Raw genomic sequence first — 27,628 nt, 5'->3', positions numbered from 1 at the left:
TACCTGTTACCCCACAGTAGCCTCTGAGGAGCTATCATGATTAGCAGCTCAGACCCCAGAGTCGGGCTTGGGGTTGCCACCTTCCTTATCTGTTGAATGCAGTGATGCTGACAGTATCCACTTTGGAGGGTTGTTGTGAGAATCCAGTAAGGTTTATATCTGGAAAGTACTGAGTGTCTGGTACATAGAAAGTGCTACACATTTTAATGATTGTTATAATATCTGTAGAGCGTGCATCTCCTTTGCGAGAGGGACTGAATGCTTACTCTATGCTAAGCATTTTTAGCAGCTGTGGGATGCACTGAAATGAATGAGGGCTATGTAATTGGTTGTTCCAGGACGCAATTGTGGGTAGAGAGTCAGAACAAAGCTGAGTTCCCAGCCTTCAGATGCCCTCTGAAGCCTGTTGGAGGGGTCTGTTCTCAGGGGCTTGGCTCATGAGTCTGGGCTCGTGGGGAGCAGATGGGAGGTGTGGACAAAGTGTGAGCAGAGCTGCCCTGGCCACAGATGTGGGGAAAGGCTCTGACCCCAGGCAGCTATTTGTGACCCCACTCAAGTCCTTTGCTGGCTCTCTGCCTCATCTTCTGAGAAAAGAGGGTGTGTTTCTTATTCAGAAGTCATCATGCAACATTCACTGGAGCCCAAGGAGTCAAGAAGGACATCCCAGGGTTCACTTTCAAGGCCAGTGTGGTTGTTCAAATGAACCAGGCTCCTACCCACTCAACTCACAACCTCTGGTTCAACCAGAAAAGCTACATGCTCTCTTTGAATGGAACATTTGATGAAAGCTCCATGGCTCAGTGGTGTTTGGAAAGCCAGAGGACCAGTCAGTATGTTTCAAGCAGCAGTCTTCACCCATTAAAGGCTCATGCAATTTATTGGGTTTATGATTTAGGGTAGCACTAGCTGATGTAACAAACAAACCCCAAGAGGCAGTTAGAAGTTTATTTTCCTCTGTCATCCGAGGACCCCAGAAGTGGCCCTGACTCTGAAGGACATTTGTCATTTCTGCTCATATTCCACTGGTCAGAACCAGTCACATGACATTGGTCAGCTGCCGAGGAATCTGGGATGCACGGTCCCTCTAGGCCAGCTGTCTTCCAGGAATGGCTCTCAGCTGTGGAAGGGGGAACAGGAATGTGTTGGTACACAGTTGACCGCCTGTAACATGGGGTCAGGCACACACACAACACAGTCAAATATGTATAGCAAATGTGAGTATACAGTTTTTAGTGTCAAATATTTCAATGAAAAATTGCACAGGTACATAGCGATAAAGGCCATGAGACAGAATGCTGCTTATTGATGGGAGAATCTCGGTGAGGGATGTCAGGGCTCTCTGTACTGTTCTCTTGCTCTTCAGGAGGTTTGAAGTTTTTCCAAAGTAAAGTGTCGGGGGAAATATAACTGTTAAAATTTGCTAGGCTTAGGATTAGACTAGAACAAACTATAAATAGGAAATGATTTAATTGACGTTTAGGGGCTTTGAACTTGGAGGCAGGAGTCAGCAAAGTTTTTCTGTAAAAGGCCAGATGGTGAATTTTGGGGGCTCTGCAGGCGGGGTAGGCTCTGAGTGGCTGTCTAGGACCTTGGGTGCATGAAAGTGGCCATAGGCAACATGTAATGAATAAATGGGGGTGTGTTCCAATAAAACCTTATTTACAAAAATAGGCAGTGGGCCAGATTTAGTCAAGACGTTTTTAGTTTGCTGACTCTTGCTTTAATATATGATTTTTTTTTAAAAATTGTATTTATTTATTTATGAGAGAGAGAGAGCGTGAGGACAAGCAGGGGGAGCGGCAGGCAGAGAGAGAGCAGGCCCCCCCGCTGAGCAAGGAGCCCCATGTGGGACTCGATCCTACCACGCTGGGGTTGGGATCATGACTTGAGCCGAAGACGGATGCTCAATTAGCTCAACAGACTGAGCTACCGAGGCGTCCCTAATATATGATTTTTTTAAAGGATTTCTCTTTTATTTATTTATTTATTTGAGAGAGTACAGACCGAGAGAGAGAGAGAGTGCAAGCATGAGCAGGGAGGAGGGGCAGAGGGAAAGGGAGAAGCAGACTCTGCTGAGCAGGGAGCCCCACGCAGGATTCAATCCCAGGACACCGGGATCAGGACCGAAGCAGAAGGCAGACGCTTAACCAACTAAGCTACCCAGATGCCCCAATATATGATTTTTTTAAAAGCCTCTGAAGCACATATTTTTTTAAAATTTTAGGCACATACATTCTTCCTAGAATTTAATGCATACAGTCTTTATTAGAAATGTAGATCAGGGGGCGCCTGGATGGCTCAGTGGGTTAAAGCCTCTGCCTTTGGCTCAGGTCATGATCCTGGAGTCCTGGGATCGAGCCCCACATCGGGCTCTCTGCTTGGCGGGGATCCTGCTTCCTCCTCTCTCTCTGCCTGCCTCTCTGCCTACTTGATCTCTGCCTGTCAAATAAATAAATAAAATCTTAAAAAAAAAAAAAAAGAAATGTAGATCAGCATGTGCCAGCTGTTAGGGACCCTGAGTCTATTAATGTCCCCTCACTGTGCTAGCTAGACAAAATAATTTCAGCACATTGGCTGTTCATAGAATCAGCTGGTTTCTTTCATTATCATTCCTTGCCTTTTTTTTTTTTTTTTAATAAAAATGTACTCTTTGGGGCATCTCGGTGGCTCATTCGGTGGACTCTTGATTTCTGTTCAGGTCACGATCTCAGGGTCATGACATTGAGTCCTGCCTCGGGCTCCACGCTCAGCAAGGAGTCTGCTTGAGATTCTCTCCCACTGCCTCTGCCCCTCCCCCGCTGGTGCACTCACTCTCTCAAAATAAAGTCTTTAAGAAAAATGTACCATTTAAAAGAACATTTTCATTGAAGTATAATGTCCATACAGCCAAGAACATGAATTATAAATCAGAAACAGATAAGCGAAATTTCACAAAGATGACCACATCCTTAAAAATGAAGTAAAATAGAAGAAAAAACATCCCAGTCCATCTCCTCTAATGAGTAAATTTCACATGTGTGAAACTTTCGTTTCATTTATACATGTTTATGGATGTGTGCATGGGGTTGTGATCATAGCGAGATTTGATCAAGTACTTCTTGGAGCTTCACACATACTAACTCCTTATCTTCACAATGGCCCTGCGATGTAGGTACTATTACTATCATTCCCGCTTTATAGACGAGGGAATGGAGGCAGAGAGAGGTTGAGTCACTTGGTGAAAGTGATACAGGCATTAAGAGGAAATGCCAAGGTTCCAGCTCAGTCAGGCAGGCAGGCTTCAAAGAGTCGCTGTTCTATAGGGTCATGGTCAAAATGGTTTCAAAGCCACTGGACAGAATGTTCCCGAAGGTTCTTTATAGACCTAAAAATAGCATACTTTTCCTTAGGTGTATCCACAGGGTAGGGCTGATTTTAGGAGTATATGGACAAACATTTTTAAATCGTACTGACTTTATATTACTGTGTGTTAGAAAAGTTTATAAATAGCATACTAAAGCACTAATATAAATTATACTTTTAAAATTAATACATGTTTTCAAAAGAAAGAAAAAATACCAAGTAAATAATTACTGGTAAAGTACAGGTAACAGGCAGATTTAGTAAAAATTGTAAAAAGGAATACAGATGTCTAGGACTTTGGGGTCAGATACTGAACTTGGCATCACGTGACTCAGATATGAGTCTTGGTTCCTTCATCTTCTAGTTCTTTTTTTTTTTTTTAAGATTTAATTTATTTATTTTCCAGAGAGAAAATGAGAGCAAGCGAACACAAGGAGGGGGAGTGGCAGACAGAGGGAGAAGCAGGCTCCCCATTGAGCAGGGAGCTTGATGCGGAGCTCCATCCCAGGACCCTGGGATCATGCCCTGAGCCAAAGGCAGAAGCTTAACCAACTAAGCCACCCCAGACGTCCCTCCTGATTTATTTTGTCACTTCTGTAGTACTCACTAGGGGCCAGGCACTGTTCTAAATCATTTGTAATGATTACTTCCTTTAATTCTTAACAACTGCCCATTGAGGTAGGTACTGCCATGGTACCCATTTCTCGGAAAGGGTAACGAGGGCTCAGAGATGTGACTTATCCCAAACCACACAGACTGCAAGAGTCAGAGCTGGGATTCAAACCCAGGCATTGTATTAGCCACGGCAGTGCTAGCTGGTATAACGCACCAACCCAATATGTGAGATCAAGAGTTTATCTCCTGGGGCACCTGGGTGGCTCAGTGGGTTGGGCCTCTGCCTTCTGCTTAGGTTATGGTCTCAGGGTCCTGGATCGAGCCCCGCATTGGGCTCTCTGCTCAGCGGGGAGCCTGCTTCCCCCTCTCTCCCTGCCTGCCTCTCTGCCTACTTGTGATCTCTCTCTCTCTCTCTGTCAAATACATGAATAAAATTAAAAAAAAAAAAAAGGAGTTTATGTCTCTCACCCAGGGACCCCAGCTCCTTCCACTTTGGCTGGCAGATGAGTTTTATTTTAACCACTACACTCCATGGAGATAGGTAGAACTGTTTTTGTCCTTTTGAGCTCCATGTGTTCTGAAAAATGGGTGAATAATGCCATTTCTGTGGACCTCTCAGGATAGCTCAGCTCAGCAGGTGCAGCCAGTGTTGTGGGATGTAAAGTCTTAGCATTGTTGTTATGCTGACCAACACATGCCTTCTAGTGTTATTGTGAAGGTCAACTGAGACAGTGCAGGGAAAAACCTCGTCGTTCAGATACAGATGGCACCAGCTGCGGAGAACGGTAATGATACAATGTGGTTACGTATATGAAAACAGTGAATATTGACTTATCTCCAGATTGGGAAATAGTTACATAGGATCTTTCCTCTTAGCAAGTCCACATTTTATATCTAAGACTGAAAAATCAAGTCGTGGTATAACCATGATACGTAGAAAAATAGAGGGAAACTAGCTAGAACAGTTCCAGGTGGTGGCCTCTGGATGGTAGGTTTCAGATTCAGGAAGAGAAGAGGGACAGTTGCTATGGCTGGTTTCCAGCTTTGTAAAAGGACTTGCTTTCTTTCAGCTGAGCACCTGTACAGCCTTGACTAAATTTTGGAAAAGAAAATTTAAATTAAAAAGGAGAGAAGAGAGGGGCGCCTGGGTGGCTCAGTGGGTTAAGCCACTGCCTTCGGCTCAGGTCATAATCTCAGGGTCCTGGGATCGAGTCCCACATCGGGCTCCCTGCTCAGTGGGGAACCTGCTTCCTCCTTGGTTTCTGCCTGCTTCTCTGCCTACTTGTGATCTCTCTCTGTCAAATAAATAAATAAAATCTTTAAAAAAAATTAAAAAAATAAAAAAATAAAAAATAAAAAGGAGAAGAGAGGGGCGCCTGGGTGGCTCAGTGGGCTAAAGCCTCTGCCTTTGGCTCAGGTCATGATCCCAGGGTCCTGGGATCGAGTCCCGCACCGGGCTCCCTGCTCAGTGGGGAACCTGCTTCCTCCTTGCTTTCTGCCTGCTTCTCTGCCTACTTGTGATCTCTGTCTGTCAAATAAATAAATAAAATCTTAAAAAAAAAAAAAAGGAGAAGAGAATAATTAAGCCTTATTTCAAACATGAAAACAAGAGTCCTAGAACAGAAAGCCCCAAGTTAGGATTAAATGCAAAGTTCAGTTACAGGAGAAATTCCGAACACATTCATGTTCAAAATCCCTGCTGAACACCTTTCAGCACCTTTGTGTTGCCAAAGTTCTTTTCCCTAATTGAAGAGTCCCACACAATCCCACTCTTGTCTGCCCCCCTCTGCCCGTCGCTAGCAGTCCTCTTATCTTCTATAGCTCTGGAGTCGTGCATTCGTCTGTCTCCTCCACTGCAGTGGAAGTTCCATCAGAGAGGGAATCTGGCCTCCTGTTGCCTGCTAAATCCTCAGCATGTAGAACAGGGGCCGGCACACAGTAGGTGCTTCATAGAAACCCATGGAATGAGCCAGTACAGCCAGGGACCGCTGAGTAGTATGCTGAGGGCTGAATGGGTCAGTGGTGTGGGGAGAAAGCGGCAACCCCTGCCTGGGCTCTGCCCTTTGTAAACAGGCCTCCCTCTGCCCAGACGGCCACTGTTTGACAACTGTCTGCTGTGGGACCAGCCAAGCCTGGGCCGCCCCATTGCCAAGGCCCCAGGATTCCCTGGGCCGAGCAGCCGAGGCAGCCACACCTCAGGGAGGGCTGCTGCAGGAACAGGTCGAAAAGTTATCCAAACAGGCATGAGGAAGGGCGGAGCCTGTGGTGAGACACAGAGGGAACAGTTGGCCCTTCCTGGGGCAGAGCCCAGGGGCGCTGGAGGGAGGCCCTGGTACACCCAGCCGGCGGCTTCCCAGGTGGGGCCTGACTTCCAGGCTGGGCCTCCTGGATCCAGTTCTGGGTCCCGGCTCTGGTCCAGACTTGCACAGGGACCAAAGTTGCTTACTACCTCTGGGTCTCAGTTTCCCCCCCACTGTAAATCAAGGGACTGTGGCAGGTCAGTGATTTCAAATTTAAACAAGTGGGAAAAAAAAAAAAAAAAAAAAAAAGGCAGCCGCTGCCTCTCCAAACAAAAGTCTTATCCGGAAGCCAATTCATAGGAATGACACAGTGGAGGCCCTCGGTTTAAAGCAAGAGTTGGGAGGGGGTAGGCGTGGGGGGAGGCCTGGGTGGTTCAGTTGGTTAAGCATCTGCCTTCGGCTCAGGTGGTGGTCCTGGGGTCATGGGATCGAGACCCGTGTCAGGTTCCCTGCTCCTTGGAGAGCCTGCTTCTCCCTCTGCCTCAGCCTCTCTGTCTTTCATGAATAAATAAATAAAATCTTAAAAAAAAAAAAAGGAAAAAAGCAAGTGTGAAGGTGTAGGAAGCTGCCCACAGCCCCTTTGAAGGAGCCGCAGCATGAAAACCACAGGGATCCTTGGTCTCTGAGTTTCTTCAGGGCTGGGTAGTGGAAAAAGTATACCCAGAGCGGGGCTTCTAGACTCTTCTAATCAGAGACCCAAGTTCAAGCCCCACACACAGTGTGACCTCAGGCAATTTACTCCACCTTTCTGAGCCTTGGTTTCCCCTCTCTAAATCTGACATCATAAGCAGTATCCTTCATGATAGCAAATGTTCAGCATAGAACCCTATACCTAGTAAATTCTCAGTAAGAATAGTGAAAAAAAAAAAAAATCAATGCTGGTTATTAGGAGAAGTAGTAGAAATGACCAGAAGAGCCCGTTCTTTGTCTTTGCTATGAGTTGGGAAAATATTTAACTGCCCTGAACCAAGTTCCTTCTCTGTAAAACATGGTCAAGGATTGAATGCAGATCAGAGTCTGAGATCCAGCCCACCCAGTTTTTTTTTTTTTTTAATATGATTTGACTTGAATGCCAACCTTTAAAAATCCCAACTTTCTGCTCCTTTCAAAATAAATAAATAAATAAATAAAATAAAGGGAAGCTCTAGCAACACTTGGTTCCCAATTGCCATGAGGCAAGAGTCAGACTGGAGCAATTTAGCCTGGATGTACTTTCTCTAATTTGCTGTCGTTCCCACCATTTCTCAATGTCCCTGCATCGAAGTCATACTGATGAACAGAAACCATTGTTTGCGGCCCTGTTTTTCTTACAGGAAAGTGGGAGATTGGCTCATGTACCATCTGTTCCATATACCGTTGAGGGCAATTGAATTTGGGACCCCGGATTGCTAAGACCTAGGGAGAGCTCATTATTTGTGAGAACAATCTCCTATTTCATAGATTTATCATTTGTTTAATGTGACGGTTGAAACATTTAAAATTACGTGGGGTTCCCATTGTACTCCTGCCGAATAATGTTGCTCTGGTCCCTTGGACCCTACGGCAGTGACTGAGTTCACTGTTCACTCATCGCCTCTGTGTCCCACGCTGAAGAGACCAGTCCCAGCCAAACCTCTTGGGCTGGTGTCCCTGACTGGCTCTTCTCTCCTCCCTATAATTATCTCTGGCGTCCCCACCCTTGTTGCCTGCTTGGCTGTCTGGAGGACCCAGACTCCAGAACTCCAGTCCTGTCTTCTAGAATTCTCCACTGGGGAAATCTCACCTCCCAGCCTACATCTGGCAGCCATTGTGTTTCCTTTATCAGACATTCACTTAACACAATAGTCAATTTGAAACTTAATTACACACCCATTCTTCTGTCTCCAGCCTGCCCAATTTACCCCAAATCCAGTGATTTTGGGGGTGGAGCTGGGGTGGGGAGAGGCTTATTTTTTCCCTCTTCTCCAGGGCAAGTCATGGTTTTCAGAGATAAGGTGGACCGGGTTTGGGGGAGGGACTCAGGTCCTTCTATGGCAAAGGCGCAGACTTTGTTTTTGGAAGAGATAATGCCCACAGCTCCCCTGGGGGGATGAGAGAATCCTGAAGGACTCAGGGAGCAAGGGGGAAAAAGGAATCTTGGCAGGTTTGAAGACCACCCCTCCCCTTACGATGGGGAGGCCTTGTCTGGTTGGTAGTGGCTGAGAACTTGTGCTGCAAAGTTGGGAAGACTTGGGTTAGAGCTGTGCAAGCCAGATTACTTGGATAGGTGACAGTACCTCTCTGACCCTCAGTCTCCTCTGTAAAATGAGGATAAGGACATACCCATCCTAGCACAGTGTGTTTGCATGTAAGTGCTCCCTAAATGCTAGGCTACCATCATACCTTTTGAAAAGGGGCCCATAGGGGCCATGTGGGATCATTTTAATCAATTTTTATTTTGCCTCGGTACATTTTCATAATTCTCCTACCATGAATCTGCTTAAAATAAATAATGAAAAAGTTAATAGAGAAAGGAAGAATAAAATTAAGTGGAAACATCCTAACACAGAGCTCCAAAGTGGCAGCCCGTGGAGATCACTGGGTCAGACTTTCCCAAGGCCGTTCAGGCAAGACAGATCCTATTGTTCGATGTTTGAAAAAAGTTAGAAGTTTGATTAAAGGAAGTTCTGCACATTTCATTACTGAGCACTCCTCAGAATCCTTAACACATGACAGAGTGCGTTGGACACTTCAAGAGAGACCTCCAGGGGTGCCTGGGTGGCTCAATGGGTTAAGCCTCTGCCTTCCGCTCAGGTCATGATCCCGGGGGTCCTGGGATCGAGCCTGCTTCCACCTCTCTCTCTCTCTGCCTGCCTCTGTCTCCTTGGGATCTCTCTCTGTCTGTCAAATAAATAAATAAAATCTGTAAAAAAAAAAAAAGAGAGAGAGAGAGAGAGAGAGACCTCCAGTGTGCCCATGATGGCTCATCACTGAGCCCCATGAAAAACATTAACCCCCATGAAATCTCTCCCTGCCCCGAAGCAGAGAAATGCTATAGCTACATTCATTCCTAGATTTTAAAAATAATACATTTTTAAGATATCTTAAATGATATGATTTTTTAAAATTACATCCAAATCGTCTGTTGCTGGTAGATAGAAAGTTACATTTTTCATCTTATCTCTCCTTTCTTTTAAGTTGGAAATATTACAGACACGCAGAAAAGTAGAGAGAATAACATTGTGAACACTGACGTGCCCATTGCTCAGTTTTGTGGAATCTTAACATGACCGTTTCTTCACTGGATTCCTTTTTTGTTTTAATGAGAAGTGAGATGTTAAACTTGGCCTTGAAGCCCCCTTGTACCTCTCTCCCTGATCTCATCCCCCAACCACCCCTCTCGGAGGTGACCACTGTCAACTTTTGCTGGTTAGCATTGGCAGACATGTTTTTATACTTCTGTTACACGTGGCTACATAAGCAATATATACTATGATTCTGTTAATCTGAAGGATATATTTGAATGATAACATTGTATGCATCCTTTGGCGGCCTCCTTTTGTTCCTTCATATCATAGCTTTTTGGATCTTCCCATGCAGAGACAAGTAGCACTAGGTCACTCACTGAAAATGCTGTGTATGAATGTCCCAAGTGTGTGTATTCTGGGTTTGTTTGTTTGTTTTTAAGATTATTTATTTATTTATTTGACAGGCAGAGATCACAAGTAGGCAGAGAGGCAGGCAGAGAGAGAGGAGGAAGCAGGCTCCCCGCTGAGCAGGGAGCCCGACGTGGGGCTCGATCCCAGAACCCTGGGATCATGCCCCGAGCCGAAGGCAGTGGCTTTAACCCACTGAGCCACCCAGGTGCCCCTGTATTCTGGTTTTTGACAATGGAGTTGTTTCCTGTTTCTCTTTGCCAGCAATACTGCAAAGAACGTTCTGATACCCGTGGCTACGGGTTTTTCTAGGATAACACGCAGGAGTGGAGTTTCTGGATCTCAGGTAGTGGACATCTTGTCTTTAATGAAAGATTGGTATTTTGCTCAGTCTCACCCACCAGCAACCACTGCAGTCCCCAGCGTTTAGCGGTTCTGAGAGGTCCATAGCCTCACCAACACCTGCTTCCAGAAGGTGATGAATTTAAAATGAGAATTTGTATTTCCCCTATTAGAAGAGGGAAAGGTTTTTTCATTTGAGTTTACACTGGAGTGGACTTGTGTATATCCTTTTCCCATTTTTCTGTTGCATTCTTTACCTTTTCCTATCATTTGAAAGAACTATTTATTCTTTTTTTTTTAAGATTTTATTTTTAAATAATGCCTTCCCCCAATATTGGTCTCAAATGCACAACCCCGTGGTGGAGTCTCACCGACTGAGCCAGCCAGGTGCCCCAAGCACTGTTTATTCTTGATCCAAAACTTTTTTCAGGTATAGTAGTTGGGAGTATCTTTGATCAGATTGAAGCTTGTCTTCTCACCCTCTTTAGAGCCTCTTTTGTTGTACACAAGTTTACAGTTACGTGGAAGTTACATTCTGGTTAAATTATAAATCAGGTCGTTAAATTTACTAGTCTTTTCCTTTATGGTTTGTGTTTATTGTATCTTATCCATAAAATCTTGCAGTGCCCTGAGATCATAAAGATATTATATGAAATATTTTCTTCGGGTTTTAAAATTTTACTTTGCATATTTAGATGTTTATTTATAGGAATTAATTTTTGTGCATAGTATGAAATAGAGACGCCGTTATATTTTTCTTCAAATGGATAACCAGTTGGTCCCACAACATTTATTGAATAGGACATCATTTCTTTCCTTCCTCCCTTCCTTTCCTCCTTCCTTCCTTTTTCTTTCTTTCTTTCTCTCTTTCCTTCCTTTCTTCTTTCCTTCTTCTCTCCCTTTTTTTTTAGAACATTCTTTCTTGACTGACACACACTGTCATTTCTTTTTGTCTCCCATTTTCAAATATGTGTAGATCTGTTTCCGGATTCTGTATACTGGTCCACTTACCTATCTCTAGTAACCACGTTTAAGCAATAAATTTAAAAAAAAAAAAACCCAGGTGAGTGAACCCACAGTGACACCAAATAATAAGTTTAATTTAAAAAGTCTCCCAAAAGAAATGGTTGAGATTATTTAATAATATGTTTTATTTAATCCTATATATATATATATATATACACACATAATTTCAACATCTAATTATTTCAACATCTAATCACTAAAAATAATGAGTTTTTTTGTTCTTTTTAAATATAGTTTGAACCAGCCACATTTCCAATGCTCAATGGTCACATGTGGCCAGTAGCTACCACGCTTGACAAGTATACCTTTAGCTTTCTGTATTGTACAGCATGTCTTTCTCATAGTGTAGTTATTCTATAAAAACCATCTTGTGTATTTTCTTTGTTCATTTATATAAATATTAGGAGGGTGTTCAGTAGGACAGAATAAAGGTTAGAGGCCAATGGCGTACTGATTTCCTCCAGTGGATTTCAATTAAAGCAACTACCATATTTTAAGTGCTTGCAGTTTGCCAAGTACTAGGCTAAGTGGCTTTATCCTGTTGGGCTTTTAATTGAAACTTCATCAAATTTATTGATTAATCTGGGAAGAACTGACATCTCTACATAATAAATCCCTCTGCCGTGAATACGCCACACTGATGTAGGTCTTCATTTATGTTTATATAAGGGTAGGTATAGGTCTGCTTTTATGTTTTTCAAGAAAGTTAGATAATTTTAATAATTCAAAGTCTTTTGTTAGATTCTTTCTTAGATAATTGATAATTGTTACTGTTACTGTAAAGAGTTTTAAAACGGAATCTTCTCATTTGCTGATGTTACATTTTCAATATATCAAAACCAAAATGCTTTTAATATGTTGAAATGTATCCAGTTGAGGCGCCTGGGTACCTCAGTGGGTTAGGGCCTCTGCCTTCAGCTTGGGTCATGATCTCAGGATCCTGGGATCGAGCCCCGCATCAGGCTCTCTGCTCTGTGGAGAGCCTGCTTCCTCCTCTCTCTCTGCCTGCCTCTCCGCCTACTTGTGATCTTTCCCTCTCTCTGTCAAATAAATAAAATCTTTAAAAAAAATGTATCCAGTAACCTTGCTAAATTCTCTTCTTATATCTGTTTTTAATTTCTTGTTTTATTGTGTTGTTAGGGCCTCCAGTAAAATGTCACATAGAAGCAGTAATAACGTGCATATCAGATAGGGTTTGGTTTGTCCATGAATAGCTGAGGCACCGAATAATAGTAGCTTAAACAAGACAGATTATTCCTCAGTTCTGTGAAAGCCCAGATGTACGCAGTCTAAAGTTAGGATGGCAGCTCTTCCCCACAGCAGTCCTCAGGAACTCCTTGCAGCTACTGCTCTTCTGTTTCCATGAGGTCTTTATCCTCATGGTCCAAGGTGGCTGCCAGTGCTCCAGCCACATGTCCTCATTACAGAAAAATGGAGGGGACAAAGAAGGAAATGGAGTAAAAGTCATGTTGCAGCTGTCTTTTAAGAAAAGATCCCAGAAGTTGCCACATTACAGTTCTGATTATATTTCATTGACCACAACATGTGTGCATGGTCTTAACCTAGTGTGACTTCAGTCTTTTGGGAGGGCATCTGTGTGCTCAAATGAAAACGGGAGGTTCCATTACAAAGGAAGACAAGGAGATTAGATAATACCAGACAATTCACAGCCTGTGCCACATTGGACAATCTTGTTTATTCTTCACTCTATTTATTTTTTAAATTTTTATTTATTTAAAAGAGAGAGCGCAGCGAGTGGGCTAAGGGGCACAGGGAGAAGCAGGCTCTCCACCGAGTGGGGAGCCAGACATGAGGCTTGATCCTAGGACTCTGGGATCATGATCTGAGCTGAAGGTGAGATGCTTAACTGACTGAACCACCCAGGAGCCCCCATTCTTCACTTTAAAGGGACACTTTGACCTTTTAAAGTATCATATCTGCTTTAGGGTTTTGGTAGGTAGCTTTTATAGGGTTTTCAAAAATTTTTTCAAGTAAGCTAGAAATTTTGTCTGTTTTTTAGTCAGTGTTGAGTATTCTTGATCGCTTTTTGTGCATTTACTAAGAAAATCACATTTTTCTCTCCTTTAATTTGCTAATTGGTAAATAAATATTCTCAGGTTGAACTATTTTTGCATTCCTAGAATAAGCCTAACTTGGTCATGATGCAATTTGGTATATATATTTATATATTTTTTATTTTATACATTGATGAAACTTAAAAAATTGTGGTAAACTATATATAACATAAAATTGACCACTTTTGCCACTTTTTAGTGTACAATTCAGAGGCACTAAGTACATCATTCACATAGTTATACAACCATCACCACCATCCATCACATGAATTCTTTCATCTTCCCATGAATTATTTCATCTTCCCATACTGAATATCTGTACCCATTAGAAGATAACCCTCCATGCCTCCCTTCCGCCCGATCCCTGGCAACAACCTTTGTTCTTTCTGTCCCTATGGACTGGACTGCTCTAGGTTCCTCATACAAATTCGTCATTTTGTGATGGGCTTACTTCATTTAGCACGAAGTCCTCAAGGTTCCTCCATGTTACAGGATATTAGAATTCCCTCCTTTTTAAAAAGCTGAATGATATTCCATTATATGTATATATCACATTTTGTTTCATTTTATCACATAATATTCCATTATATGTATATATGACATTTTTTGTTTTGTGCGTATATCACATTTTGTTTGTTATCACATTTTTTTTTCCACAAACATGCATTTGTTATCTGTCAACTGACATGTGGGTTGCTTCTACCTTTTGGCTGTTGTGAATAATGCTGCTCTTCCAGACCATGCTCTCAGTTCTTTTGGGTACATAGCAAGGAGTGGAATTGCTGAATTGTATAGTAATTCTATTTTTAATTTTGTAAGAGAATGCTATACTGCGCTCTGTAGCAGCTGTGTTATCTTATACTCCTTCCCAAGAGAAGATCAGAAGGGTTCCAGTTTCTCCATATCTCCACCACTGCTTGTTATCATCTGTTTGTCATTTTTTGGTTGTTTTTTTAAATAATATCCATTCTAACTGGTGTGCAATGGTATCTCATTGTGGTTTTGCATTGATTTGCATTTCACTAATGATTAGTGTTATGGAGCATCTTTTCATGTACTTCTTGGTCATTTGTACATCTTCTTTGAAGAAATACCTATTCACATCCTTTACCCATCTTTTTTTTTTTTTTAAAGATTTTATTTATTTATTTGACAGAGACAGATCACAAGTAGGCAGAGAGGCAGGCAGAGAGAGAGAGGAGGAAGCAGGCTCCCTGCTGAGCAGAGAGCCCGATGCGGGACTCGATCCCAGGACCCTGAGATCATGACCTGAGCCGAAGGCAGCGGCTTAACCCACTGAGCCACCCAGGCGCCCCTTTGCCCATCTTAAAAACTGGTTTTTGTTACTGTTGTTGAACTGTAGGAGTTTATATACTCTGGATAGGAACCCCTTATCTGTTGTATGACTTGGCAAAGATTTTCTCCCATTCCAGGGATCGCCTTTGCACTCTGTTGATGCTATTCTTTGGTGCACAAGACTTGCTGATTTCAGTGCAGTCCAGTTCATCTATTTTTTCTTTTGTGTCTTCTGCTTTTGTTGTCATATCGAGAGAAATCACCACCAGATCCAATATCATGAATATTTTCTTCTGTGTTTTCTTCTAAGAGTTTTATAATTTTAGCTCTTGTGCTTGGGTCTTGATCCATTTTGTGTTAATATTTATATATGGTGTAAGCTGAGAGTCCAGTTTCACTTGTTTGCATGTGGATAGACAATTTTACCAACATGAATTTGGTTTTGATCCAGTTTTAGTTAAGACTTCTGCATCTGAGAGCTGCTACTTTGATTCAGCCTTTGATTGATTGCTGGAATCATTTCACTATGCTTTCTGACAGGTGGTCACTTAGCTTGGGCTTGATGCTTCCAGTGACAAGATGCTAACAACTTCATAAAGTGGTTTTTCCCCTGGTAGAACTATTGTATCTGGTAGAAAAAAATATTAATTTGTGGCACATACCTTCTTCCCTGTACCATTCATCTTTTGGTCCTGGTTTGTTTTCTGGGGCTGTAAGAAGATAAGCATTCTTTCCCAAAGTAGAGTACTTTGACTTCAGTAAATAACAGAACTACATGATAAGCAACTATATGTCAGGTTTTAAGGTCGATCATATTTACTCCATGAAGCAATTGATTAAAAAGTCCTATTACTGATTCCTTTGTAGACGAAGCAAATAAGGCTTAAAGAGTTTATAATTTTCCCAAGGTCAGTTATACGAATGGTAGCATTGATATTTCAAAGGCAGTAGCCTTGACTGTTTTGCCAAGCTGACCCTCTCCTCACCCCCAGCAGCCTCATCCCCAACAGCCAACTCCTTTGGTTCTTTAATTATTCTTCAAAGGATATGGTTTTCTCATCCTGTCCCATCCTATGACACAGGAGGTGTCTTTTTTTAAAAAAGATTTTATTTATTTATTTGACAGACAGAGATCACAAGTAGGCAAAGAAGCAGGCAGAGAGAGAGGGGGAAACAGGCTCTCCGCTGAGCAGAGAGCTCTATGTGGGGCTCGATCTCGGGACCCTGGGATCATGACCCAAGCCAAAGGCAGAGGCTTTAACCCCACTGAACCACCGAGGTGCCCAGGAGCTGTCTTTATATATATATTGGATATTAATTCCTTACCAGATACATGATTTGCAAATACTTTCTCCCTTTCCATACATCACTGTTTCATTTTGTTGATGGTTTCCTTTTATGTACAGAAGTTTTTTTATTTAATGTAGTCCCATCTGTTTATTTTTTTGTTGTCTTTGCTTTTGGTCCTCTCTGATGTCACATGAAGCCAGATGAGAGGCGTGGACAGCTGCTGCCAAGTAAAACCTCTAGAACTTAGTTGTGTCATCTGTCCCTAAGGCAGCTCTCTCCAGCAACACTATCCAGGTGATTTATTTTGAACGAATGTGGAGGATTTCTCATTCCTCTTCATCGAGTTCAGACATTTCTCCAAATCCATGTGGCTCTTGATCCTGCCCATTACTGAATAGCTCACACCTGTGCAGAACTCACAGTGTGCCAGGCTCTAAGTCCTTTTTGTATATTAGCACAGAAAATCCCCACAACATCCCAATGACATACTTACTATTATCATCCCTCTTTTGCCATTAAACAACAACAACAACAACACATACACACAGTCACAGAGCAGTTAAGTAATTCACCTAAGGTCATACAGCCAGTCCGTGGCAGAACCAGAATTCGAGCCCAGGAAACCGGACTCCAGAATTTGTGCTCTCAGCCTCTACACTGTGCTACCTCCAAACAGCTGACAATCTCAGCCAGCATTTCGGGGCCCCAAAAGATTGCCGCACACTTAGGGACCTCCTTTTTTTTTTTTTTTTTTTTTTTTTGATGAAGAGAGAACAGAGGAAGGGCCCAGAGTCTTCGAAAGGCAACAGTATTATACTATAATGGTTTATTTCATTCCGTTTATTTTCCCATTGCTTTCTACTTACGATACTGGTGTTTCATTTGGTAGTAAGAACACTTCCTAAGATAAATCTAAATGAAAATAAGTGAGTTGATGTAGGAAAAATATTAAGTAAGAGTATAGGTGGTTTTCAGATATGACAAAAATTGTAATGGTCGTAGGAAAATCATCAGTCAAGTTAGGTGAGGCTGTGCATTAGTGACTGAAGGCCCCTTTTAGGGGCTTAAGGCGGCTGAGCCAACCGCTCACTCACAGTACCTGCCCGTCAGGGGCCAGCAGGGGGCGCTCCTCATCCACACTTACTTCCGGAGGTACCCTGCGCAGGCTGTTCAAGCTCCTCCGGTCCAGGTGTGACCCGGGGTCTTTCTGCTCTCGTTTCATTGGCCAGAACATGTCACATGGTCACCTGTAACATCACAGGAAGCAAGAAGGTGGTCGTGTGCCTGAAAATGAGTGAAGTAGAGCAGCTGAGAACAGCCCATAGATGACTATGCAGAAAGGATTCTGAAAGACAGGTCTAGAATGGTAAACTGAGTCACTGCGTTGGATCTGTCTCAGAACACTATGACTTGCCTCACCCAGGGGCCTTCACACCTGTTCTCAGAGAAGAGACTCCGGTCCTCCAAGGAGAAGAGGGTCTGACAATACCTTTCTATTAAGGAAATACTGCTCCTTTAGGCTTCGTTTTGGGTGGGAAGGCTGTTACTTCATAAGCAGTGTGGGTTGAACTGTGAGGTTGTGCTTTGTTGCTTCCCTGAAGGTAGATGAAACAATGTGAACTTCGGCTGAGATAGGCTTTGGTTCTGTCACTACTTGGAAAAGCTATCCAAGAAAGGGAGTTGGAAAGGAGAGGAACTCGAGGACTGTGTCCAAGGAACGATTTTCCAGGCAAAGAAAAAAGAATGTGCAAAGACCCTGAGGCAGAAAGACGAGCAAACAAAAGGCCAGTGTTGCTACAGATACTGGGGTTGGTGTGAGTGGACTAAAATGGGGCTGGAGATGTAGGGATATAGACACAAGGTCATCAAGACCTCATAGCCCAGGGAAGTTTTGAATTTTATGAGTTTAATAATAAATGCACAGGAAGCCATAAAAATTTCAGTAAGGGAGGGACCTGAGCCAGTCTGCGTGTAAAGGGTCATCCCTGGCCCATGAGTGAAGAGTACGTGGTAGAGGAACCAGCGCCTGGGAGAATAGAATAGAAGAGACGTTTCTGATCTCCAGAGATGATATTGATGTGGACAGTGTTGGCTGTGGTGGAGATGAAAACACGGTGAAGATCTGAGATACACGTGGAGGGAGCAAGAAGAGCATTTTCTGACGATTTGGGAAGGATGGGAGGAAGAACACAAAGGTAGTGACTCCTTTGGTTTGGGCCTGAATAAGTGAGATGGGCATGGGGTGATGAACTAGGACAGTTAACACTAGCAAGATTGATACTGTTCTTTCAAAGACTGAGAAAGGGGGAGTGTATTTTCCTTCACAAGCCTCGTACCTGAACTCCAGTTCAGGTGTGTCTACAAAGGTCATACTTTCCCCACTCTCCCAGACCTGTACATGAATTTTTTTAATGGGGGATATTTATTGCTCTTACTACCATTCGGTGTTAAAATACATAGATGCCCCTGAATGCAAATGTAGACTTCCAACGAAGCCAGCACAAAGCTTGGGACCCTACTTAAAGACGCCGGCACTTTGGGACCAGGTGTTGGGAATATACATTTCACAGATGATGTAAGCGCGACGCCATACCAGCCTTGGGGAAACAAGTTTCAAAAATCTTGCTTTCCGATTGGTGCAGTGGCCAAGTGCTGCTGTGTGATTGGAGGGGTGTTCCGTGCCGACCTGGCTGGGTTTGGAGCTCTGTAGTCCGTCTTGGCCTTTGGTTGGTGGGATTGTAATGCTACTTCCTGTGATTGGTTAAAACCCGTGAGGTTACTGGAAAGTTACTAAACGCCCGTCCAGCACCGGCCACTAGGTGGAGCCCGGGATGCGCACTGCGGGGCGCTGCAGTGAGTCTGGGACGCTTCTTCCCTGACGCCCTCCGCCCTCCAGGTACTAGTTCTGCCCTGTGCCTTCAGGCAACCGCGGGACAAGGGTGGGGGTGCGGGGGACGGTGTTAGAACTCCCAGCTCCAGTCCGGGTGACCACGCTTCTCTGCACAGCCCCTTTGGACCCTTCCCCTGGCTCCCGGCCCTACAGAGGACTTCGGCTGACCGACGGGTGGGGCTGCGAGTTCGGGAAGGTTTGTGAAGGCCCAGATCCGAAATGCAAAATTGTGGAGCCTGTCAAAGGAGACGCAGCAGCGCCTCCTCCCTCCACTGTGCCCTCTCCCCGCCTCGGAGCCCTCCTCTCGAGTTCTACAGCCTCTGTCGCGCCCTTTTCAAATCCTTTAAGGACTTTTCCAAAGGTGCATCTCATTGGAGCCTCGGACTGGCCATGCTGGTCAGGGCCACTGGCTGGAGATCACCCTGTATAAAGACGCCCGTGTCATACCTGCCGTTTCAATGTCTTGCCGCTGCATTTCATCACTATTTGACATTCTCATTTTAAAAGTCTGTTTCCTTGCTTCCTGTCTCTCTATCACACCTCTGCACCAAAATGGAAGCTCCATGAGGGAGGGAGTGGGGAGGGCCAGAATATCCAGTGACATTTGAATTTGAGATAATTGGCAACTTATTTTTTTAAGTATGTTTCATGTGTTATTTGATACATATTTATACTTTTAAAAAAATCATTGTTTATCTTAAATTCAGATGTCCCTGAGCATCCTGTATTTTTATTTGCTAAAACTGCCATCCTGAGGGGGAGTGGCCCTTGCCTGTTGGCTTCCCATCTGTGTCTCCGCACCTGCCACAGTGCCCATGGAAAGTGGTGAACACATGTTAAATGACTGGGGGGATAAATTCCTTCCTTCATTGACCCATCCATCTGACCCATTATGTGAAGTACCAGCTGGGGCCTGGGAATCCAGTGGTAAATGGGCCACGGTCCAGTGGAGGAGGCAGGAGCCACCATCTGATTACACTGTGGTTATGCAAAGTGGTGGGAGCTGTATGAGCACAGAGGAAAAGCCAGCAGGGCTGCTGGAGGAAGACGACAAAGATGGGACTTGGAGGGGGGAAGGAGAGAAAAGAAAGGTGTGACAGTCTGGGCAGAAGCCTTGGCATGTGCAAAGGCTAGAGCCAAGGGGAAGCTGTGGGATTCTGAAAGCTTTGAGTGGCGGAGTGGGGGGGGCAGATGTGCAATGAAGTAGGGCAGTCAGAAATCAGCTGAGGAGGCTCGTTCACTGACTGTCCGTACCTACCAGTCAGGCACAATAGCAATGCTGCTGTGCTTGGTTGGGATCACTGTGCCCATTACACAGATGAGGAGACTGAGGCTTAGGGAAATGAAATGCCTGGTCTGGGTTTATAGTCTGAGTGGGAAAAGCTGAGCTTCAAACTCATGTCTGTCAGACTCTGAAGCCTGCACTGTTCTGGAAAAGCCCCTGGGTTAAGGACTGGAACCCAAATTAGAGGATGAAGAAACTAAGCCTCAGCAAGGTGGCAGGGCTGTCCCTGTGAATATGGCTCCCTCAGTTTCACAGGAACCCCACCCCTCCGTCAGCCAAAGTCCTCCTCCTGATGGAGGCACTTCGAGGGGTATGAGACCTCGGGAGGGCCTCGGCAGGACCCAGGAGTCAAGGCTGCTCTACTTCTTACTCCTGTTTGGGTTGGGTCTCCAGGACCCCCTTGCTGAGCCCTATGGCTAATTCCTTGCATGGGTCCTGGGCGGGTCCACCGTTTCCATGGATACCGCCTCCTACCATCCCTGAAATCTCATTGTGACCAGTATTAAGAGATTAACACTGCCTGGCAGCCCTCCGAGGGTATTGGGTGCCAGGGTGGCAGCAGGAGCCCCCTCAAGGATGAAGAGGTTGCTCCCTGTGCGGGACCCCGTAGCACCAGGAGGAGGATGTCAGACTGGGGCCAGGGCTTCCCCCGGCACCCCCCAGGTATGGTTCTGACTCCACAGCTACCTGGACGGGAGCACGGGGTGGTGGAAGCGAGACACAGGACCCAGGGGAGGAGTCCAGATTTGGGAGCAGTACAGAGGCCTCATACCCTGAGCCCCCAAGCCAGAAAGGCTTCTTGATAGGCAGATGCCGTCCTGATCAAGGCAGGTCCAGAATCCTTCCACGAGGAGAAGGGAGCCTTACAGAGTCTTTTAGCTAAAGACCAACTACCTCATCTTCCTTTGACAGTTCGGGAAACTGATGCAGAGAAGGAAAGTGGCCAAATTCAGTCAGTCAGTGGCCTGAAGCAGGTGGACAGTTTCAAGGCAGCCCTGAGGTCACCTGCGCAGAAAACACTGGTTAAGATGGCATTGCCCCCCTGTGCCTTGAATTCCGAGTGCTCCTCCCTGACCTCCAGGAAGGGGATCCCCTTGGTCTCTGTCTTCTGGGCCTGTCCCATGGACCATGCCTCCTTCCCTCCCCATCCTGACCTTCCCTGCCTCCCACACAGCCTGACCCTGGCAGAGAGTTCCTGATAGTCTCCATGCCACCAGAGGACATGGCCACCAGGCCCTAACTGTCCCATCGGGGGAACATCCCCTGGCTGGGTCACCATCTGGAAGACTGTGGACATTTTTTGTTCCCTGCTTCAACCTCTCTGTGTTTTTGTGTGTGTGTGTGGGGGGGTCCAGACACAATGGGGGTCCTGACAGTCCACCCCTGTGTCACCTCCTGCCAGGCCAGCCCAGAAATTTAGGTCTGGCTTCAAAACTCAGTGGGCCAGGTTTCCTGGAAGGCCACATTGGGGCAGCGGGACAAACACGGCTCTGGAGCCAGGTCAGGATAGCTCAAACACTCAGCAGTCTGAGCCTCAGTTTCCTCACCTGTGGAGGAGGGCAATAACCCTTCCTTCCTCAGAGCTTGCTCTCAGCCGGAATGGAAGAGAGTGTAGTCTGCTAGTGAAGACCAAAGGAAAGTGGGGAACAGTGCTGGGGGCGGGGGTGCTAATCTGGGGCCTTGGATGCTGCTGGGTTTGCAGGAAGCAAGCCTGGAAGAAGCTAGGGAAATGAGAGGAGCGGTGGCCTGTGGTGAGGAGAGGGGGTGGCCTGGTGGGTGGCTGGGGAGTGGACTAAGTCTTCTCAAAGTGCACCTTTTTTTTTTTTTTAAGATTTTATTTTTATTTATATGACAGAGATCACAAGTAGGCAGCGAGGCAGGCGGGGGTGGGGGGGAAGCAGGCCCCCTGCTGAGCAGAGAGCCGGATGCGGGACTCGATCCTAGGACCCTGAGACCGTGACCTGAGCCGAAGACAGAGGCTTAACAAATACTGAGCCACCCGGGAGCCCAAAGTGCACCTTCTTTATAGTTTTGATTTTTGGACCACGTGAATGTAATACCGATTCCAAAAAATAACTTAAAAATTTAAATAAATGAGGTAAAATATCAAGTAATAATAATAATCACAAGGCCTCAATAATGTGAAAGGTGTGCAGCCCAGACAGAGAACAGAGTGTGAGGACTTGACATAAGGAACAGAGAAAGCATGCCCCCGAGTCTCTGAGTTTTTGACCTGGAAAGGCCCTTTGTTTCAAGCCAGTCTTATTTTGCCAATAGCAAAATACTGGTCATTGGTACCAAGAATCGGGAGCTCCCTACATGGCGGCCACAATGCCAGGCACTGTCTGAATATCATCGCCCTGAGTGGGCATTCTGACTTAACAGGAAGCGATCATCATTCTCATTTTACAGATGGGGAAACTGAGCCTCACTGAAGCTCGTGAGTTGCAAAACGTGGATGCATATCTAGGCCTTTCTAGCTCCCACCGTGGGTCTCAGTCTTGGCTGTACATCAGAATACCTAGGGACTTGAAAAAATACTGATGTCTAGTACCCACCCTCCCCAGTACCCAGATTTGATCACTGGTCTGGGGCGGGGCCTGGGCGTCAGTATTTTTTTAAAGGTCCTAGGTAATTCTAATTCACCATCAGGGTCGAAGCTGGGCTTTATGCTAGACAACTTTTCAAATAGGAAACCAACACCAGGGAAGGATATGACCTTGCCTAAGGTCACACAGTGGCTGGAAGCAGAGCTGAGGCAGGACTTTTATGGAGCTTTTGTGAAAATAAACGAGGCACTCTCCTCTGGGCAGATAAATGTCTACGAGCATTTGGTTTGGTAAGTGGAACAGAGAACCTTTGTGCAGTGAGCAACCTGTACAACTATATGCGGCAACCCTGGCCTGAGTCTCAGGACTCCCAAACACTACATCTCAGTGACCCTCAGGCAGATCCCTGGGGCCCTTCCTTACCTGGGTGCAGGGGGACCCAGGGTTGTTCCCAGGTTAGGGGTTCATCCCTTACACCATGACCAGGGCCTGGGCCTAGCAGGAGCTTACTATCATCCTGCAGGCCCCACAGGGGCTGAGCAGGCCCCATCTCACTCCGAAGGTCACTTCTGCAGATAAAGTCAGGAACATAACCCAGAGGGAGGAGGGATATACACCGGAGGGACAACAACAGCCTCAGCCCAGAGTCACAAGCCACCTGGCAGGAGGCAGCCCTCAGGCAGGCCCCGCCCCCAAAGACCCAAGTCCTCCTGGCTTCCCTCCTGATCACTCTCCAGACCATAGGCTCTACCCTACCCCCTGAGCCCTGTGGTCAGCATCTCCCACAATGCCCTGCTCTCGGGCCAGCGTGCCTTCCAGTCCGTCCATCATCACCCACCGTGTTCTCTGCTTCTGGATGTTCCTGCGGCCCAGGATGTCCCCTCCTCCAGCAATCCATCCCTGACCACCCCAGCCCAGAGACAGACCTGCCTGCCTTAGGCCTCCTCCAGGCCTCCCAGTCCATGCACACAGCCCACACGTGCCTCAGGGTGGAAGCCAGCTTGCCTTGGGGGCACCGAGTGTCAGCCCTGGAAGGGCAGGGTGGCCCCAGGGTTCAGAGCACAGACTCTGGAGCTGGGATGCTCAGGTTGGAAGCCCAGCTCTTGTTCCTCAGATGCTGTATGAGCTCAGGGCCCACGGCCCAGACCCTCTGTGCCTCAAGCCTGCAAAATGGTGATAAAATGATTGGCTTCTTCATCGAGTGGTTGTAAGGCTTAATGAGTTAATCCATGTAAAGCCCCCCAGACAGCTGCGTTACCATCAGCCGTGGCTGTCCACGCTCCGCTTCCTCCTCCTCACAAGCCCGGGACGTAGGTATGGTTATTCCCACCCGCAGGTGAGGAAACAGAGTCAGGGAAGGGCCCTGCAGCTTTCTCTGGGGTCTGACGCCTCCGGGGGGAGGACGTGGCTGAGGTGGGTTCCGGCTTGGAGCCTCTGGGTTACGGCACAGGGCTGTTCCACGGAGGGTCCCCAGGGCCCCGGGCCAGGTGGACTCCCTAGACTCTAGGTGGCTCCAGGCACCTGTCCGCCTCCAGCCAGCCTCAGGGAGCGGGATTGAATGGCAGAGCAGAACGTTTTCAGTATATCTTGTGTACTAATGTCCAGAGCACGTCACTGAGTCCAGAGAGAGCCCTGTCTTCTCAGACTGGCTGGAGACTCAGAACAACTAGGGTAGCCTTCTGTCCCCGGACAAGGACGCCCCCGACCCCACTGTCTGCATAAGGAAATGAGGGGACGAGGCTGGCCCAGCATCTTTCCAGTTCCCACCAGTGACGGGCTCTGGTTCTACGTTTCAAAGGGTATATTAAGGGGAGGGCTTCTAAGAGCCTGAGAGGCACTGGGTGAAGCGGGGCCTGTACCTCCCCTGCCAGGCTCCCGGGAGCCTCAGATCTTGTTTGAAAGACTCCGGGGCCCACATCCTCCTCAGCACGCTCTAGGCTCTGACACTGCAGGATTCTAGAATCCCGCGCTCAAAGCTGCCGCTGTGTACCCCTGTTTGTAAAGCTCTCCCCCCCAGCTGCCTTTATCTCTCTTTGGTAACAGAGCAAATTTGCTCAGGACCCAGAGCAGGGGCAACAAGCAGACTGTTGACTCTTGAGCAAAACCTACCCCGTGGAGAGCGGGAGAGAAGGCACTGAATGTGCGTGGGGAGGCCAGCAGCCTCTTGCATAACCCGGGTGGCCTCCTGCCCACCCAGGCCTTTTCAGGGTTAGGGGTGAGGCAAACCGCAAACTCATGCCCAGTTAATTTTTTAAGGCAAAATCAACAGGCTCAGCAATGATTAGCAGGCGAGTAAGTTCGTCTTAATCAGACTGAGGAGAGGGAGGAAGGAGGCTTCTGGGGGCCCAAGGATGGGGCTCGGTTATCAGTTAACCACATGAATGTTGTTTCCTTCCAAATCCACTGGCCTTCAGCCCCGAGCTCCCTCATCTTCCTCTCGGAAGTACTCCTCTGGCAACCCCGTGGCCATCCGCGACTGAGGGAACAGACGCTTTACCGGGCAGGGTCCCCAGGAGGCACTGCCAGGGCCCTTGAGGGCTGGGATGAGGGGCCGGGCTCCTCACAGAGCTTGGGGTCTTCTTTTGAAGGTCGAGCCCTTCCCGCAAGCTCCCTCCACTGCTGTGTGGCCTTGAGCAGGACCCTTCCGCCCTGTGGGGCTCAGGAAGGGGCCTGAGGTCTATGGTTCAACCTGCAGCTCGCTGCCGCTGCCCTTGGGGGCCTCAGTGTCTCCATCCACCAAATGGGTGGGCTGGTTGAGACCCCCTTTCCAGTCTTAAAGTTCTGTGAGGTCATGACTGAATTAAGCCAATGTGGCCTTATCCAGGTGAGGAGGGTGGTATGGCCAGTGTTTTAGGAATTCAAGGGGGAGGAAAGATGCCCAAAAAAGGGAGGGGGCCTACCTGATTATCTGCTGTTGGTACCAGCAAGCGACAGATCCCAGCTCCAGGAAGAGAGCTGTCCTCTCAGATGGGAGACAGGGGTCCCTGTCGGGTGGGGTGGTCCCTGTCTGCAGGAGTGGCCTGGCAGACCCCAGCTGGCTCAGGACCCCTCCCCCGGACTCGAGTGCTACCAAGGGAAGCAGCAGGGCCAGGCCAGCCCTGGGCCTGCTGGCTGCCTGGACTGGAGTTTGGTCAGTGGTTGGGGACCTATATTGTGAGAAAGTTTAGGACTTTGTCCACAAACTGGAATTTGAAATTTCAAAGGGGCGAAACTGGAGGGCCCTACCCCAGAGTGGAGATGGCTCTTGGCTTCTTTCCCCCACGACTTTTGTTCTTTGTCTTGATAAGTCTGGGTTCCCTGCACCACTCCCCGGCCGGGGGGGGGGCGGTGAGGAAAGACGAGATAGTGGGGTAGTAAGCGCCCAGGGGAAGCCAAGATGCCAGGCATCTGGCCAAGATGCGGTGGCCGCTGTCGGGAGGGTGCCTCTGAACTTTCATGTGACCAGGGACAGGGTCCTTGGCCCCTCAGATCCCAGAGCTCCATGGAAGTGATGTGAGGGAATCTCCAGCTCCCCCAGTCCAGAGTTCTGGTGTCCTTTCTGGGATTCCCGGAGGGAGGCAGTATATAGGGGGTGAAGCCTGTGAGCTTTCTGGTCAGACTTGGGCTCCAATGACAGCCCCTCCTGTGTGGACTTAGGCAAGTCACTCCTTGTCTCTGAGCCTTAGTTTGGTCATCTGCAAAGCAGAGTGGGTAAAATGAGAGCAGTGGTAGAGGGATCTAACCACCGTACTTCGCACAGAATCTCTCCAGAAACATTAGCCATTACTGTGGTTTGAGAGGAAAATGAACTGATCCAGAGTAGCGGCTCTCTTACCCGCTGTCCAGACTGGAGGCTGGGGTGCCCTGGCCACAGCTGGCTCTGAGGCAACCCCTACCCACCCCCCCACCCCACCCCACCCCACCCCTGGCTGCCCCAGGTAAGCCCTTCTGCCCTTCTAGAGGCCTCCATCTCTCCATCTACAAGATGAAGGAGTTGGACCTCTCGGTGAGCTCTGAGGTCCTTTGTTGTCTGCTGGGGGGCCCCGCATGTCAAGTGGGCTCAGGCCACGGGGTGGGGCAGAGTGAGAGCGGGTGCTGAGCTGATGGCGTGGAGGCCTCAGGTGTGTTTGAGGCCAGGCAGGCCATCCCCAGGAGCTCTTCTGAGCAGGGTCGTGAGGGTCGGCTAGTGGGTCAAGGAATCAACCACCAGTGATAATTGTCCCTGCTGCACCAGAGGCCTACACTTGGTCATTTAATGCCCACACCATCCCTGCGAAGGAGGTACCAACCCATTTATCTGATGCCAAAACTAAGGCTGGGAGGGGTGGACATGATGTCATAGTTTTGGAAAGTTGGCAGTGCCGGGATTTTGGCTTAGCTCTCATTTCAAGGCCTGTAGTTTACCCTTGAAGTGGTGGTTGCGGGGTGGGGGAGAGGGAAGGAGGTCTAAGAACGCTTGTGATATTATTTAATTTAATCTTTACCACAAACTATAAGTTAGTCCCATTTACTAGTAATATCAAGGCTTCAAAAGAATAACCTGGTTGAGATCACAGAGCCAGGAGATCTTACGGTGGGTGGCGTGTCGTTTATATGAGGCACATGTATCTAGAAGATACTGTTTGGGGTCAGTTCAGGGTGAAATAGAGCAGGTCTCTAATCAGTTATGCAAGTTCATGTGTGGGCAGTTATAGTTCAAGAATGGACACATTTACATGTGGAGTAGGTTGGGATGTGCACGATGTGGACTGGAAATGACGCCGGTTCTAGACTGTGACTCAGAAGCAGCGGATCATGGGTGTTGTGTGTTTGGTAAAGTGTATGTCACGCTCTGTGTCCTTGGTAGCTTGTCACAGTCACAGGCGGACTGTCCACCTGGTGGTTCCCCTGTGTAACGTTGGTCAGGGATGTGGCATGCCACAGCTCACCCCAGTGGACCACAGACCTTACTTCATTCAATCGAAGATGTCATCTGGAGATTGGAAAATTGTTATTTTTGTTACCAGTGAACTCTGACATGCTAAT

The 27,628-nt window shown here is 46.9% G+C and overlaps 1 protein-coding gene and 1 long non-coding RNA gene across 2 annotated transcripts in view; one reads left to right on the top strand and one right to left on the bottom strand.

The window, feature by feature from the left end:
- The window catches only part of HNF4A (hepatocyte nuclear factor 4 alpha), a 61,134-nt gene that overhangs the window by 6,041 nt on the left and 27,465 nt on the right, over positions 1 to 27,628 (top strand). The gene's annotated exons all lie outside the window — the stretch shown is intronic.
- LOC122916056 lies at positions 859 to 25,737 on the bottom strand. Its single transcript, XR_006386132.1, has 3 exons — positions 25,525 to 25,737; positions 17,045 to 17,147; positions 859 to 1,117 (listed from the first exon to the last, which is right to left on the bottom strand). It is a non-coding gene; the product is annotated as an uncharacterized LOC122916056 (long non-coding RNA).

The sequence above is a fragment of the Neovison vison genome, chromosome 8, assembly GCF_020171115.1.
Source record: "Neovison vison isolate M4711 chromosome 8, ASM_NN_V1, whole genome shotgun sequence".
NCBI classification, from domain to species: domain Eukaryota; kingdom Metazoa; phylum Chordata; class Mammalia; order Carnivora; family Mustelidae; genus Neogale; species Neogale vison.
Note: the sequence above shows the minus strand (reverse complement) of the source record. Positions and strands in the feature narration are given on the sequence as shown.